We start from the raw sequence: 16,601 nt of genomic DNA, 5'->3' as shown, positions 1-16,601 counted from the left end.
CTGAGCAGTGGCCAAACATCACTATTTCTTCAGATTTGGAAATGAGTTTTGATTGTTTCTTCATAAGTCGGCATAACGCTTGGATAATCAACTGCAATTCTTGGAAAAGATTAAATGTGAACTCAGTTCACCACTCCCAGACTATCTGGAAACCAGAAAAGTATATTTATGGGAAAAGAGGTGTATATAAATACTTTCGTCAGTGATCTACATGATAGAGTTGAGGATAAGTATCTTGCTCTTGTTGGATGATACCAGATTAGGTGGAGTTGCCAACATCCCAACAGCAAGAACTAAACTCAGTATGACCCTTTTAGATTGGCCTTGACAAATTTTTTTTAAAGATTTTATCCATTTATTTAATTGACGGAGAGAGAGAGAGACAGCGAGAGAGGGAACACAAGCCGGGTGAGGGGCAGAGGGAGAAGCAGGCTTCCAGCTGAGCAGGGAGCCCGATGCGGGGCTCGATCCCAGGACACTGGGATCATGACCTGAGCTGAAGGACTGAGGCACCCAGGCACCCCTTGGCAAATTAAAAAAAAAAAAAAAATGATCCACACCACAAATACAAGATGAGAAATGGCTTGTAGCCCTATAGTAAAAAAAAAATAAAATGTTAACAAAGTTTTCAAAGTTAACAACTGTGTCACGACTACAGAATTAGTCAGCAAAGAAGGAAACTATTTGGGAAAACAAAAGAACATGATGCTGGAATGTTAGTGAGGAGAAGATAAGCAAAACTCCTGAATACTTTCCCACATATGGTCTTGTGGGATAAGAGAACACTCTTATCCAGTTAGGGCCTTCATAATTTGGGAAGAGTTATCTAAAAGAAATCAAGTGTGCCCTGAAAAATATGAAGACTAACATGGCGGGAATGGGGGAATCTCTGGGAGAAATTTTAAACTAAATGGAATTATTTAAACATATTAGAAAGGAAACTCAGACACAGCTTAAAATCTCTCTTCCAATATTCATGGTGTGATTATAAAGAAAGTGTTAAATATCTTTTTCTCTCCCACAGAGGACACAACTGGAAGTCAAGAGGTAAATATGTAATAATTCAGAGTAAGCTAGATCTGTAAGGATGAGTTTGCTCTAAGTGGATTAGTATACTGGTGTGTATTACCTGGAGTGTACAGAGCGTGGACTCTGGAGCCAGACTGCCCGGGTCCAGATCCCAACTCCACCATTCCCTCCCTGTGAGGCCTTGGGTAGTTTACTTTCCCTCAAGCTGCTTCAGTTTTCTGTATGAGAAATGGGGAAGCCAATAGTGTCTGCCTCATAACAGGGAGGAGAGTATGAGATGATGTATGCAAAGCCCCGAGAAGAGTGTGATTATTGGTTGATGACTAAGGATGGTAAAACTCCTAGAACAGACTCCAGGAGGTGATTCTTGAGTCTATTTCTAGGCATTTAAAAGACTATCTCAAACTAATGATTAAATCTGTAGTGCTAATTCAAGTCAACTCTGTGAAGAACACATGGTGTCTCCACTAAGCATCTCACACAATATTTTAGTCATAATTTCAAAATTGCCTCATTCTATTACATTCTTATAACACAAAATTATAAATCTTGTGTGCCCAGCTGTGTCTGCCTTGCACAAAATATACATATTCAGTCAAGATTGCAAGCCTGGACACATTCATGAGACTATTTGCTCCTTAGCCTTTTGATATTGCAGAGAAATTATCGAATAATCTTCATAACAAATCATGAAATATATTCCTGCCTGAATTTTGTGTCAGTGAGCTGGTTTAATTCAATTTAAATAAATTCCATTTAGTTCAACTAACCATTATTGAGGACCTGTGCTAGGCCCTTTGAAAGACTAATAACACTTGTTCCCTTCCTTTAGAGACTGCATGGTCTACCGAGAAAAGGAAGAAACAAAAATAGTTCATTTTATTTTTTTTAAAGATTTTTAAAATTTATTCATTTGAGACAGAGAGAGAGCACGCACAAGCAGGGGGGAGGGGCAGAGGGAGAAGCAGACTCCCTGCCAAGTGGGGAGCCCGACTCAATCCCAGGACCCCATGATCATGACTTGAGCCGATGGCAGACACTTAACCGACTGAGTCAGCCAGGGGCCCCCCCCCAAAGTAATTCATTTTAATATTGTGTGATAGAGGGGCACCCGGGCGGCTCGGTCATTAAGCGTCTGCCTTCGGCTCAGGTCATGATCCCAGGGTCCTGGGATTGAGCCCCACTTCGAGCTCCCTGCTCAGCAGGGAGCCTGCTTCTCTCTCTCCCACTCCCCCTGCTTGTGTTCCCTCTCTCACTGTGTCTGCCTCTGTCAAATAAATAAATAAAATCTTTAAAAAACATATTGTGTGATAGATGGCACATTTCAGGTGCCAACTGCCATGGAAGCATAGAGCCTGACTGATGACTTTGGCCTGGGAATCACCAAAGGCTCACGGAAGCCCAGACACTGAGGTAAACTTTGAAGAAAGTGGGGAGGTAAGAGCATTTCTTGAGGTGATGCTGAGAGGAGATGTAGGAGTGACAGCTTCTGTCAGGTCCCGGGACTGGCACTCAGTATGTGGAGTGAGGTGTGTGGTGGTGCGGGGAAGAGGAGGCCTGCTGAGAGGGCAGGAGCTGTTGACTCTAGGGGCTGACAGCACTGGGTGGCACTTCCTAGCTCTGCTAGAGCCCTAGCCCACCTTGGGGTCCATCCGTGACCAATTGTGGGAATAGACGAGGTGGCCTCTCCCAGTTCCTCTCCTGCCCTCTGTGTTGGGAAGAAACTCTTGTAGGACTCCATCTTCCAAAGAGAAAAAAAAAAAAAATCCACATTTCATCATTGTGGTCTTAGGGAAGTAATGCATCTCTTTATATATCAGGAAGAGTTGAACAAGCACGGATTTAGAGTCAGGTTCTAGGCTTGGGTTCAAATCCCACCTCTGAGGGCGCCTGGCTGGCTCAGTGAGTAGAGCATGTGACTACTGGTCTCAGGGTTGTGAGTTGGAACCACGTAGAGATTGGGTATAGAGATTACTTAAAAATAAAATATCTTAAAAAAAAAAATCCCAGCTGTGCCACCTAGCTGCATTACTCTGGGTAAGCTGTTCATTGACACTCAAGATTTTTAGACAAGGGTTTAATATGTTCAGCTCAGAGGACCCTGATAAGGATGAAATGAGGGGTTGCATTGAAAGCAGCCAATTTAAAGCAGATGCTCCATAGATATCTGAGTGGTTTTTGTTATTGTTACCATTATTATTTTGCCTAAGTGACGTTGGCATAGAGCTATGACATTCCCAAATGATCGTGAACATGAAACAGTCTCAGGGGCCGCAAGAACTCAGACAGAGGTCATGGGTTGAAGCTGCATCTGCTCCTTGCAGTAAGATTTGAATAGCACCACTGCAAACTCAGAGTGAGAATCCTGTGTGTGTATGTGTGTTTATCTATCATCTATCTATCTATCTATCTATCTATCTTTTTAAACTATTCTTACACATTTGGACCAAACTGTGTTCTAAAAAGTAAATTGCAGAGCAAGACACCTTATCTGTGATAAATGGAGTAGAAGGAACTCTTTCCTCCAACCCTGTTTCTAAGGATTCTGGTAATATCTGCCCAAATCACAGAAGTATGTTAGAAGGAGGCACTCACTCAATTTCTTTCTATGTTCCAAATTGGTGCAAGTATAGAACACTCTACTAGTAATGTGGGAATATTCAAGAGGCACCCACCCATGTCGTTATGAAGCTTCCCACAATAGGAAAAATAGGGAGGAACAGTAAGAAGAGAGAGCAAGGAGGTGAACACAGGTGTCCCTCCAGATCCAGGCCGAGAGTAGGCTAGCGGGCCTCTTTTAATGTTCTTTCAGGCAGCAGGGTTGTTTTCTCACTGATGTTTTCCTAAATAATCAGAAGCCGGTCCTGTTATAAATCAGTCCCTCCTGGGGTTACAAGGAGGGCAGCCTGGGTGCCACTGACCAGGCCAGTCCCCTCCCAGCAGGCTCAGGATCCTGAGGAGACAAAGCTGCATATATGCTCCTGAGCTCCAGCTCGTCTCTGGACATGGCCAATGGCCCCAGCACACTAACAGGAAGTCTTTATTTTCAGGGCTGGGCAGGGAAAAGGCAGCTGGACAAGGAGTGTTCAGTGCTGTGCTATGGTACAAGGTCAAGGCTTTTTTCAAAGCAAATGACAGATCATCCTTTGTCCATCCATAGCTAAGTGACACCCGAGGCCCCAGGAGGAATAGTTGCTGCTCATCATGAGACGCCAGGCCCTCATCACATGTTTGTGTCAGACTCTAAAATGAGAGGCGATGAGCCGGCCCTGTGGTGCTGCCCCTGATCTCTGGCCAAACGACTCTACTTTCACCCTGTTCTCTTCTTTGGTGTCTGGTTTCACAGATGCCAAATAAAAACCTCATTGATTCAGCATTTGGGATCACTGGAGCTGAACAAACGGGAGTTTTCCTTTGCAACACCCTTAGTGAAGGGTTTGATTAAATGAACAAGGTAAAAAGTAGAGAAAAGGGGGATTTAACCCAATTACAATAATAAATGTATAAAAAGACTTTCAGTAGGGTTGATGTGTTAACCCTTGGTGGCAGATGGGTTTCATATTTTGGCGCATCTCCATTTGGTTGGCACAATGTTATATCTGAGTTTATTTAAGACAGGGCTGTGGTTGGGGCGCCTGGGTGGTGCGGTTGGTTAAGCGTCTGACTCTTGGTTTCAGCTCAGGTCGTGATCTCAGGGTTGTGAGATCGAGCCCCACATTGGGCTCAGTGCTCAGTAGGGAATCTACTTAAGATTCTCTCTCTCCTTTATCCCTCTGCCCCTCCCCCTCCACTGCACCCACATGCTCTCTCTCTCTAAAATAAATAATAATAAATCTTAAGGGATACCTGGGTGGCTCAGTGTGTTGAGTGCGTTGAGTGGCTCCCTTTGGCTCAGGTTATGTTCCCAGGGTCGTGGGATGGAGTGCTGCATCAGGCTCCTTGCTCAGCGGGGAGCCTGCTTCTCACTCTGCCTCTGCCTGCCACTCCCCCTGCTTGTGCATTCTCTCTCTCTCTCTGACAAATAAATAAATAAAACCTTTTAAAAAATTTAAAAAAAATAAATCTTAAGGAAAAAAAAAACAGTGCTGTAGTTGATTAGCAATGCCTGCTCTGGGCTCATGAAGGGTGATCAGAAGTGGTAGTAAATAGCCCAGGTATTTACTTCCTTGATAGTGTTCAAACCTCTTTTAGAAAAAGAGCTGTCTGAAGAAGACAAACAAATAAAATGAAAGCAAGTAACATTAAATATGTGTTAACATTAAATATGTGTAAATATATGTTCCTGACCTAAGCTAGATACTATATTTTTTCATTTCATTCTCATTGTACTCTGGAAAGTAGTAATGATTTTACAAATGGGGAAGTGGAGGGGCGCCTGGCTGGCTCAGTCAGAAGAGCAATGTGACTCTTGATCTCAGGGTCATGAGTTCAAGCCCCACGTTGGGTAGAGATTACTTAAATAAGTAAAACTTAAAAACAACAAATGGGGAAGTTGAATCTTACAGATATTGAGCTGACAAAGGTCACACAGCCAGTTAGTGGCCGAGCCAGCTTACAATTGAAGGTTTGGTTGACTCCAAGTCCACACTCTTTCAGTTAAAGTAAAAAGGACCTCTAGTTAACAAAACATTAAAAGAATCAATACATTGAAAGGTTTCAGTATGTATGGGAACACTTTCACATTTTTTAAAAAAGACTTTATTTATTTTAGAAAGAGAGAGAAAGCATGGTGGGGAAGGGCAGAGGGAAAATAAAAGAGAGAATCTCAAGCAGACTTCCTACTGAGCGCGGAGTGGCTCTCTCCGTGGCTCAATCCCACAACCGACCATGAGATCATGATCTGAGCCAAAATAAAAAGTTGGCCACTTAACTGACTGAGCTGCCCAGGAACCCTTGTATGGGAACACTTTCAATTTAAAAAGTTTAAGTGGAGGGGGTAACTGGTTGGCTCAGTCGGTAGCATGCAACTTTTGATCTTGGGGTCATGAGTTTGAGTCCCACATTGGGGGTAGAGTTTCCCTAAAACAATAAATTAAATAAATAAATAAAAAGTTTAAGTGGTGGTAAAATGGAATAATAAAAAAAATACCAAATGGGGCGCCTGGGTGGCTCAGTTGGTTAAGCGACTGCCTTCGGCTCAGGTCATGATCCTGGGATCGAGTCCCACATCGGGCTCCCTGCTCAGCCGGGAGTCTGCTTCTCCCTCTGACCCTCTTCCCTCTTGTGCTCTCTATCTCTCATTCTCTCTCTCAAATAAATAAATAAAATCTTTTAAAAAAAATACCAAATGGATTCAAAGAAGACAGGAAAAGAGAAAAAAGAAGCAAAGAAAAGATGTGATAAACAGAAAACAGCTAGTAACGAGGTAGATTTAAATTCAACATGTGGGTAACTACATTAAATGTAAATAGTCTGAACCACCCCTAAATAAAAAGGAGAGATAATCGAATTGAACTAAAAGGCTAGACCCAGCTATATGCTGCCTGTAAGAAACACACTTGAAATATAAAGACACAAATAAAAGTAGAAAGATGAAGAAGGATATGTCATGCTAATCAAAAGAATGCTGGAATGGACTTTGAAAACAAGGAATATTACCGGCAATAAAGAGGTTCATTACCTAATGATAAAAGAACAATTTTATCAAGAAGATATAACAATTCTAAATATGTATGTACCCAATAACAGAGCTTCAAAATATCTGAGATAAAAACTGCTAGAAATGGAAGAAGAAATGGAGAAATTCATAATTATAGTTGGAGATTTCAACACTCTTAGTAACAAGATGGAGCAAGTAGATAAAGCAGAGGGTAGAACACTAAGGGTAGAGAAGACCTGAACAGCACTATTAACCAACTTGACCTAATTGACATTTATAGGACATTCCATCTGACAGTAGATACCCAATCTTTTCAAGTACACACACAAACTGTGCCCCAGTGTAACCTGGACCATAAAAACAAACGTTAGCAAATTTAAAAGAATTGAAATCAAGTATGTTTTCTAAGCACAATGGAATTAAACCAGAAGCCAATAAAAGAAAGATATCTGGAAAATCCCTTATTATTTAGAAATGAAACAACACACTTTTAAATATCCCATGGGTCAAAGAAGAGATCACAAGGGAAATTAGAAAATATTTTGAATTGAATGAGAGAGTCTAAAGTGCTGACAATTTACCTGGTCTGAATTAGTGTGGTTTGCTTGCAGGTTTTAAGGCAATGTGCCATTGGGACAATTTTATTAAAATAAGGAGCAAGGACACTGGGCTCTCATCAGTCTCTAACATGAAAAGCAGGGGCCCCTGGTGGCTCAGTTGTTAAGTGTCTGCCTTAGGTACAGGTCATGATCCCAGTGTCCTGGGATCCAGCCCTGCGTCGGGCTCCCTGCTCAACAGAAAGCCTGCTTCTTCCTCCCCCGCTCCCCCTGCTTGTGTTCCCTCTCTCGTTGTGTCTCTCTCTGTCATATAAATAAATAAAATCTTTAAAAAAAAAGAAAGAAAAGCAGATGAGTAATGTCTATAGAATGCCTTCCCCTCTTCCCATATTCCTGGCTCTGCCCTGGTTTCAGATCACAAGTGAACACAGCCCCAGTGGAATTTGACTCCAGACACCATACTAATATTGTTTCTTTCTGGGGGAGCATCTCGCCCATGATACAATCACTGTGCAGTGAACTGAGAGGCAGGACTCTCCTCAATAAGCAGGAGTCAGCTGTCCGACTGGCTCTGGGTTTAAACACCTTTAAATAACAGCACCAAGCATGTGTCCTGCCCTGCTGCGACCTTCTGAAGAGAACCAGCGGCCTGTGTGAAGTTCATTCCTTTGTCAGAGGAGCTGATGAACAGGGGCTTAGACACCAAGAAAAACCAACTGAGGGATGGGGATGCATAGATTGCATGTTACTCATGGTGATCATAACATGTATGTGCTGCTTACTCTGTCCCAGGCGTTATCTTACAGAAACCCCGTGAGGCATGCCCATGCTGCAGAGGGGAGACTGAGGCACAGTAAGTTAATAAATTCTTAAGGTCCCACAACCAGCAAGTGGTAGAGCTGGGATTCCATCCAGGCTGTTTGCTCTAGTCGCTGAGTAGCTCTAGAGGCTTCATACAGAAGTACACAGTCTCAGTCCCGACGAGGAGCCCAGAGGGAGCCTTATAATCAAATGGGGAGAAGGATGCGGCGGCATGTCAGTGCTAGTACAGAGGAACCAACAAGGACCCAGCGAGGTCAGATAACTTAGCCATGGTTGTTAGGCCCTTGATGGCAGAGCTCGAGCTAGGACTCAACCCTTCTGATCCCCAGGCCAATGCCCTTCACTCTACACAGTGCTGTCTCCCAGGGTGCCCCACGAGAGTCACTCATGTTTCGTACATTCTGGCATATATACTTTCCAAAGCACCAGTGTGACCCGCTGTAGATGCAGATGTGAATATAATGAACAGAGCAGACGTAGTATTACGGGGCACCGTTCTGAGAGCTGCTTGGTGTCGGGGAGAGGGAAAGGACTGGGAATTACTGGGCTCTGTGGGTCCAGATAATATGAATCAGGTCAGAGAGGCTCAGGTCACAATTTTGAGCTGTGTCCCTCTCTGCGCCTCTATTTCCTTGTCCACAAAATTGGGGTAATAATACTGACAACCTCGTGGAGTTACTGTTAGGGCTAATGAACACCCAGCACCCAATCCAGTGTCTGGCAAGGCAACTTCGGCACACATTTTCTAAGTGTTGCTTCTTGAGTCTGCTTAGGAATTGCTTGAGTGTACACGCCTGTAACTATGACCTCTGGATGAAAAAAGTTGTTTTTCTCTTCCTTTCTTTACCATCTTGAGAGTGGTGATTTCCACCTGTGTGTCTTCCTCAGGTGCTCACCAGCCTGGGACTTTGAGACATTTGCCTGTCAGGACCTATCCTCACAGTCCAGCTCAGAGCCTCTCTTTGCTTTTAACACACACCACTCAGCTTTTAAGAAGTTCCTCCCTGGATCCAGAGAGGGTGTGTCTAGCAACGCGTTCTTTCCAAAGCCCAAAAATGGGAGAATTCTATAAGAATGCTTTGTGGAATACATATATTTGGCAGAGGGGGAGGAGGGTGGCTGAAAGAAAGAGCCTGTTGTTTTGCTTCCTAGTTTTGTACATTCAGCCTCTTCTGGGAGAGTTAGGGCTCCACTCGAGATTTTTAATTTTAATTTTTTATTTTATTTAAAGATTTTTATTTATTTATTTTGGAGAGAGAGAGAGTGCACATGAGGGGGAGGGGCAGAGGGAGAAGGAGAGAGAATCTTAGGCAGACTCTGCACTGAGTGCGGAGTCCTACACAGGGCTCGATCCCACAACCCTGAGATCGTGACCTGAGCCGAAATCAAAAGTCGGATGCTCAACTGACTGAGCCACCCAGGCACCTCTCCATTTAAGATTTTTAGAGATAGCATCTCTAGGGTCTGCCCTGAGATCGGTAGGGGGTTATTTTCAAGGTTTGGACCCCTTCCTTTGGAAGCATCAAAGCTGCGCATTGGACAGACTGAAATGGTAGAATCTCTTCTCCTTGCCAAAATGCCAGAAATGAGTTCTTGCTAAATGTATCAAGAGTCCTAAATAGGGGCGCCTGGGTGGCTCAGTCGTCGAGTGTCTGCCTTCAGCTCAGATCATGGTCCCAGGGTCCTGGAATGGAGCCCCGCATCGGGCTCCCTGCTCACCGGGAAGCCTGCTTCTCCCTCTCCCACTCCCCCTGCTTGTGTTCCCTTTCTCTCTGTCTCACTCTGTCAAATAAATAAATAAAATCTTTAAAAAAAAGTCCTAAATCACTTTTTTCTCCACTATGACTCTTTTTAATTTTTTTAAATGAAGATCACTTTTTAAAATTTGACCTTATTTTGAGATGTGGTTTAGCCATCTCAAAGTGGTAAAATTATAGACGATTTTGTTCTTTTTGTTTATTTGTACTTTTCTAATTTTCCTGCCATAAGAAAGAATTACTTAAGTAATTTATCCTAAGGAAATAACCACTTATTCTGACAAAGATGTCAGCATTATTTATGTAGAACACTACAACCTAAATGTTCACCAGTAAGGAACTACTTACTTGAAGTATGATTCACCTATACAATGATACATGATACATCCACTGAGTGACATTTACAAAGAATATTTAATATCATGGGTAACACTCACAATAGAATGTTAAATTTAAAAAATAGTATATGTGATGACACACTCAATCCAATGGCTAAAATTAAAAAGACTGACCATACCAAGTGTTCATGAGTGTGTGGAGGAACTGGGACAATCATACACTACTGTGGGACTATAAGACAGTACCAATATTTTGAAAAACACTTTGACTTTTTAAAATGTATAAATTTAATATATAAATTTAAAATAAAAACCCATAAATTTTGGGACACCTGGGTGGCTCAGTCAGTTAAGTGTCTGCCTTTGGCTCAGGTCATGCATGATCCCAGGGTACCTGGAATGGAGCCCAGAGTCAGGCTTCCTGCTCAGCGGGGAGTCTGCTTCTCCCTCTCTGTCTGCCCCTCTCCCCACCCTGAAAATGTGCTCTTTCTCCCAAGCGTGTTCCCTCTTTCAAATAAATAAATAAAGTCTTTTTAAAAAAATTTAAACATACACCTACCTTATGATTCAGTAACTTTACTCCTACATATTTATTTACTCAAGAGAAATGAAGACATATGTCCACACGAAGACCTGTACATAGAAGCTCTACTCATGGTAGCTCCAAACTGGAAACAATCCAAATATCTATCAGCAGGTGAATGAGTAAACTGTGGTGTACCCATATGATGGAATACTACTCCATAATCAAGAAGAATGAACTACTTATACCTGTAACAATGTGGACAAACCTCCAAAACACTAGGCTGAGTGAAGGAAGGCAACATAAAAGACCATATAGGTATGATTTCATTTATATGAACAGTAGAAGAACAAATCTAATCCACGGTGACAGCTGATTGGTGGTCTCCTGGAGCTGGGAATTGAAAGGACTGACTGAGAAAGGACACGGAGAACTTTTTGAGATAATGGAAATATTTTTTAAAAGATTTTATTTATTTGACAGAGAGAGAGAGAGAGCACAAGTAGGCAGAACGGCAGGCAGAGGGAGAGGGAGAAGCAGGCTTCCCGCTGAGCAGGGAGCCAACTAGGGGCTCCATCCCAGGACCCTGGGATCATGACCTGAGCCAAAGGTAGAGACTTAACTGACTGAGCCACTGGGCACCCCAGGTAATGGAAATATTTTGTATCTTGATTGTGGTAGTGGTTCTAGAAGTGCGTGAAGAAATATCTTTTGTCAGTATTTACAATATGACTAAATAAAAGATATTATATCTGTGTGTGTGTGTGTGTGTGTGTGTGTGTATACCAGATATAACACCATAGGATCTTAATTTTAAAAATGAAAAGGGGGGCAGAGAAAGAATACTGGAAGCATATTTATAGAAAGATAGTGGTGGCTAACTTTTTTTTAAAGAAGAGAGGTTTTTTTAAATGTTTTATTTATTTATTCATGAGAGTCAGAGAGAGAGAGGCAGAGGCAGAGGGAGAAGCAGGCTCCCCACTGAGCAGGGAGCCCGATGTGGGGCTCGATGCGGGGCTTGATCCTAGGACCCTGGGATCATGACCTGAGCTGAAGGCAGACACTTAACCATCTGAGCCACTCAGGCGCCCCAAGTGTGGCTAACTCTTATTTGTGCAGTTACAAAAGATTAAAAGATTATTTTAATAATTTTCTGGGTTTTTCCTAGATTTTGTCCTATGAACAAATATTAATATAAATGTTAGCAAATACAACCAAAAAATAATTCTTGAAATTATTTAAATTAATTGTTTAATTTTTTTTGCATCTTTAAAGATATTCAATCAATTATCTCTCAGTACAGCGGGGGGAAAAAATTCCAAGACTTTTTGGTGACACATGCCTGTAGAGAACTAAAGAAGAGGCAGCAGGCGTGTTGTTCTTCAGCTCACTAGGTATCTTTACCAAGTCAGTGAGCTGCATGTCAGCCATAGCGTGTGAGAAAGTAACTCCTATAATGCTGAGTAACACATCTCAGTAGGGGTGTCTCCTAAAAATTTAGAGGGCTTACATGGGGTAAGCAGATTTTGCACAAATGTCCTATGAGATTATTGAGCACTCACTACGGGCAAGACTTTATTCCACAATCTTCACGGAGGTGGAGCGAATGAGACTTCTGGATTGGTCCTTTGGAGACCCTGACTTCAAAGGGGCTCTGTGGATGGTCCTCACCCGAGGGCCTGTGCCACCCAGTCACAGGGGCATAAGGGAACAGATATCCTGGAGTGTTACTCCATGGGGTGCAAACCCTGGGAAGGACTCCTTTTGGAGGGACACTCCCAAAGCTGTCATTGCTGTCATCCCCATTGGCCATTTCCCTCCTTTGAGCCCCTCTCCCCTCCAAAATTGTGGGAACCACAATTTCATCCTCTTGGGTACCTCCCACTCCCATCGCTCCTATATGTGAAGGTACCCAATGAAGACTTTTACCAGATTAGATCATTTCTAGTAGTTAGTTTGGTGGGGTGAAGGGAAAGGAGCCATGTCCCCTAAGAGAGGGTGCTAATGCCAGGGCTGAGGGAGAGTGTGGGGTCCATGATCCTAAACTTCTCAAAGGGTCAGAAGTCCCTAGATGCTTCCATGCAGTTCTTGGGAAAGATGACAAAGTTGGTCTAACTGTTTGCTGGCTCAGGTCAGAGGAGGTGCTTCCTCACCCCCCCTCCTGCCTTCGAGCCTCTTCATCCCGGAGACCCGCGTTCTCCCAGACCAGTTCTGCCACCAGCACGAGCTCCATGCCTTAGCTTCTGTGCACAAAGAACTAGCTGTCCTGGCTGAAACCTGGCCCACCTTGCTCAAACGATCTTCACAGTAGCTCACTCTGTGTTTCTAGACCACGCTCTTTGGCCTTACTCTAACTTCACCACACTGAGAAAAGAGCTGAGAAAACTTGGCATCACGGTGCCTTGTAGACTTGCCACCCACCACAGGAAGTGGATGTGGCCCTGGGAAAGCAGCCTGGCCCTGCCCACAGCACGTAATTACTGGGTCTCATATTTGCATGGTCCCAGCCACTGCCAGGTCTCTTGTACTTGTAGGAGCCAGGACATCATCCCCCATCGTTTCTTCCAAAACAAACCCAACGAGCCTTTATTCTCTGTGCTGATTTCCTTTGATGAGGTTTTCCAGGGCCTGATGGATGACTCTGTTCCCTCACCTTGGCCTCTAATTACTGCCCACACTTGCTTCCATCTGTTGTGGTTTCTGAGCTGGGAATGGAAGTGTACTTGGATGTTTTATCATTGCTTTGGAACACAGGCCTAGAAAAGCACAGTGTTCCCTGTAATTTCCACTCCTTTGGATTTCTAGTCAGCCTCAGTTTTTGCTGAAACAGCACACGAGGCAAAGAATAGACAAGGTACGGGCACCTTCCCAAAGCGCCAGCTACCTCTCTGTCTTATCAAGAGGGAAATCAAATGATAGAGCAAGTTTCCCTCTTGAATCTGCCATCAATCAGCAAGGAGGTACACACCGACACACACCGTCAGGAAGCCAGAGGGCAAAGGAGGTTCCCAGAGGTAGAGGCATGCCCTCTGCCCCCAAGGAGTTCACCATGGAGACTGTGCACTCAAGTGCACTCTGCCCTCCAGGCAGACCCAGGTGGCCAAAATGAGCAGGTCCAGTTCTCGACCCAGGAGGAGACACGGTGGCAAGATGTGATTGGATGTGTTGCATATAGAGCAACAGCTCTACGCACTCAGAGCCACTGAAGGTCACTGTGGCCTGCACGGTTCCAGGAAGGCGACTTAGAAGAGGCTACTTAAACTCAATCTTAAAAATCAAGGAAGGGTTATTTGAGTGGAGAGGGAGAGAAGAAAATAAAGGTGCTCCACACTGCATAAAAGGGTGAAGCCAGCACCTCCGGACACCTGTGCTGTGACCCCCTCCTTTACTTTGACCTCCTTCCAGACTTTCTCCTTCAACTGGTTTAACAGAATAACAGAGTCCTCTGAGGCCGCAGGCCTACCCCTAAATAAAGAGATGATCTGGACCCTTGAAGATGAAGAAGCCTCTAAATTCCAGCAATCTCCACGTTCACCCAAGTAACCCAGTGCATGCATATATAGTCACTGAAGTAAAACTAGCTAATTACAGAAGCTGCAGGGGTGTGTGGGAGAGGGTGTTAGACTGAGGGGGACACCACTAGGTACCCAGGTCGGTGGAAGGTGAAACAGTGCGGGAGACCGAGAAAGGGCTGTTGAAGAACGCTGAAGGTCAGTGCCAAGACTGTAGCATTGTGTATGGAGGTCAGATGGTCAAACAGCTGTGTTTGTCCCATAGGGCGGAGAGAGGGGCAACTGGAAGGAGAATCAGGGTTGATTTGACCCACCCTCTGGGCTCTGCGTTGAGCCTTCATAACCTAACAAGATCTCCTTTGGGGTAAGAGACTATACCTTCCCTCCCCCTTCCACAGCTACAAGGGATTTCGAGGTCAAAAACCTGTGCACGGAGGGAAAATACCAGGAAGGACATGTGTGGTGAGCTCTGCGACCTTGGGTCCCTGGTCAGTCTCAGAGCCTCTGAAGTATGTCCCTGCGAGTGACCTCTGGTCAGACCTCTGAACCCGGAGCCAGCCGTGGCCTTGGAGTCTGGCTTACCCAGCCTGCACTCCTGACAGCACTCTCTCCTTGATCCCTGTGCTAAGAGCAGCGCAGGCAAGACAGCCGCATCCTGGACCTGCCCAAGCCCTTCAGTACGGGGGAGGTGGGGGGTGGGTGGGTGGGAGGGGTGGGCAGCAGCGTCTCGGCAAGTGGGACCAAGAATCCAGAGGGGGACGTCAGGAGGCTTCCGGGCCTGAGATGGGGCTCTGGGGCTGTTGACCAGCCTGGGAGCTGGCCTGATGTTGGTTTGAGTGTGGGAGTAATTTTTTTTATTGATATCCATGTGTGTACTCATCAGGGTTTGGACTCTAAGAGGGCATGACTGTCCTGTCCACCACAAGGTGCCTAGCAAGAGGCATCATAAGGGCACTGCCGGGAGGGGGTTCCCACGAAGGATCTGTCCGTGGAAAGAGAACATAAGCGCCCTAAGGGCAGGAGGCTCTGCTGTTCTGTTTACTGCTGTATCCTCCATGCTTGCCTGCCATATAATAGACACTAAACAAATACTTGTTTGTTGAATTCATTAAGTATCTAAAAATCACCAGCTCAAGGCTGGAAGCCTTTTTTTGAAGGCTGTCATCTGGGGAAAGCTGGGGCAGAAATTTTGCAGAGCTTGAATTCAAGATCCATCTGTCCGTTTATTGAACACCTATCGTTATGTCCCGCACAGGGATAGATGTTCGAGGTACAGAACTGAATCAGGTATGATCTCTGTCTTCAGGAGCTCTCAGGAGATCTGAAACAAATTAGTGGGGAAAAAAAATGCTGCTGGGATTAGGTGGAATCGGAGAGGAAGTCGGCAGAAGTGGATTGAAGCATGGGTCCTGGCCTCTGAGAGATTGTTTTAGAAGTTCCTCTCAGCCTAAATTTCCTGCCCTGTAACGGGGTGGTGGTGGGGATAACAATCACTTCTGTTTACTACAGGGGTTGTTGCGAGAATTCAGTGAGCTACAGGGGGACGTGGGGCATGGCATGCGCGGCGTGGCACTCAGGGCACAGGGGCTCCCGAGGAAGAGCCGCGCGTGTCCCGCAGGGAGCAGGTGCTCACAAACGGCTTCTCAGAGGAGGGACCCAAGCAGGGTCTTGGGGGATGTGGGCACGTTGGCCAGGTGGGCTCAGAAGAGGGTGGGTGAGGTGGCATGATGGTAAGGCTGGGACATAGCCTGTCTAGCCCAGCAGATGACCAGGCCCCAGGAAGCCACGGCCGGGGTGCTTAAAGCAGGCATTGCCCTGACCTTCGCCCCCTACCCTCAACACACAACACACAGCAACCAGAAGGCTCTGCTCTTTTCCAAGGAATTTCTGTGGTATCATCTATGCATTTAGGGCCTTCTAAGGCATGATCGCCAGGATGTGCTTCAGCTACATCCCCAAGCACACAGAAGATATCCGCACAGTTCAGTTGGGGGTGACCACTTGTGAATTGACAGTCTGCGTGAAGGAGGTACCCCCTAAGGCCGCCCTGATGCCGGGCTCTGTTCTAAGCATTCTACCTCTACTAACTCATTTACCCTTCCCAACAAGCCAGTGAGGCAGGTGCTATTATTTGCCCCATTTTTTTTTTAAAGGCATTACAAATGTTTTATATCCCTAGAACCATTCACAGTTATGGCTCATGAGAAGTTATTAACATCAGACACACCAATGGACAGAGACCACACACACATGGGAAGCAGCCACCACAACAGTGGAGCTTGCCTTTTATACAGAGTTTGTATGTATATATGCACGTGTGTGTGTATGTATGCATGTGTGTGTGCACATACATATACACACATACATATACATATATTTTATGTACACAGACACAAGGGTATAAAATCCAGTGAAAAGTATTTGCCCCATTTTTTAATTGAGAAAACAGGGGCACAGAGAGGTT

This window comes from Zalophus californianus, chromosome 6, assembly GCF_009762305.2.
Source record: "Zalophus californianus isolate mZalCal1 chromosome 6, mZalCal1.pri.v2, whole genome shotgun sequence".
Taxonomy (NCBI): Eukaryota; Metazoa; Chordata; class Mammalia; order Carnivora; family Otariidae; genus Zalophus; species Zalophus californianus.
The sequence above is the reverse complement of the archived record's forward strand: the minus strand, read 5'-3'. Positions refer to the sequence as shown.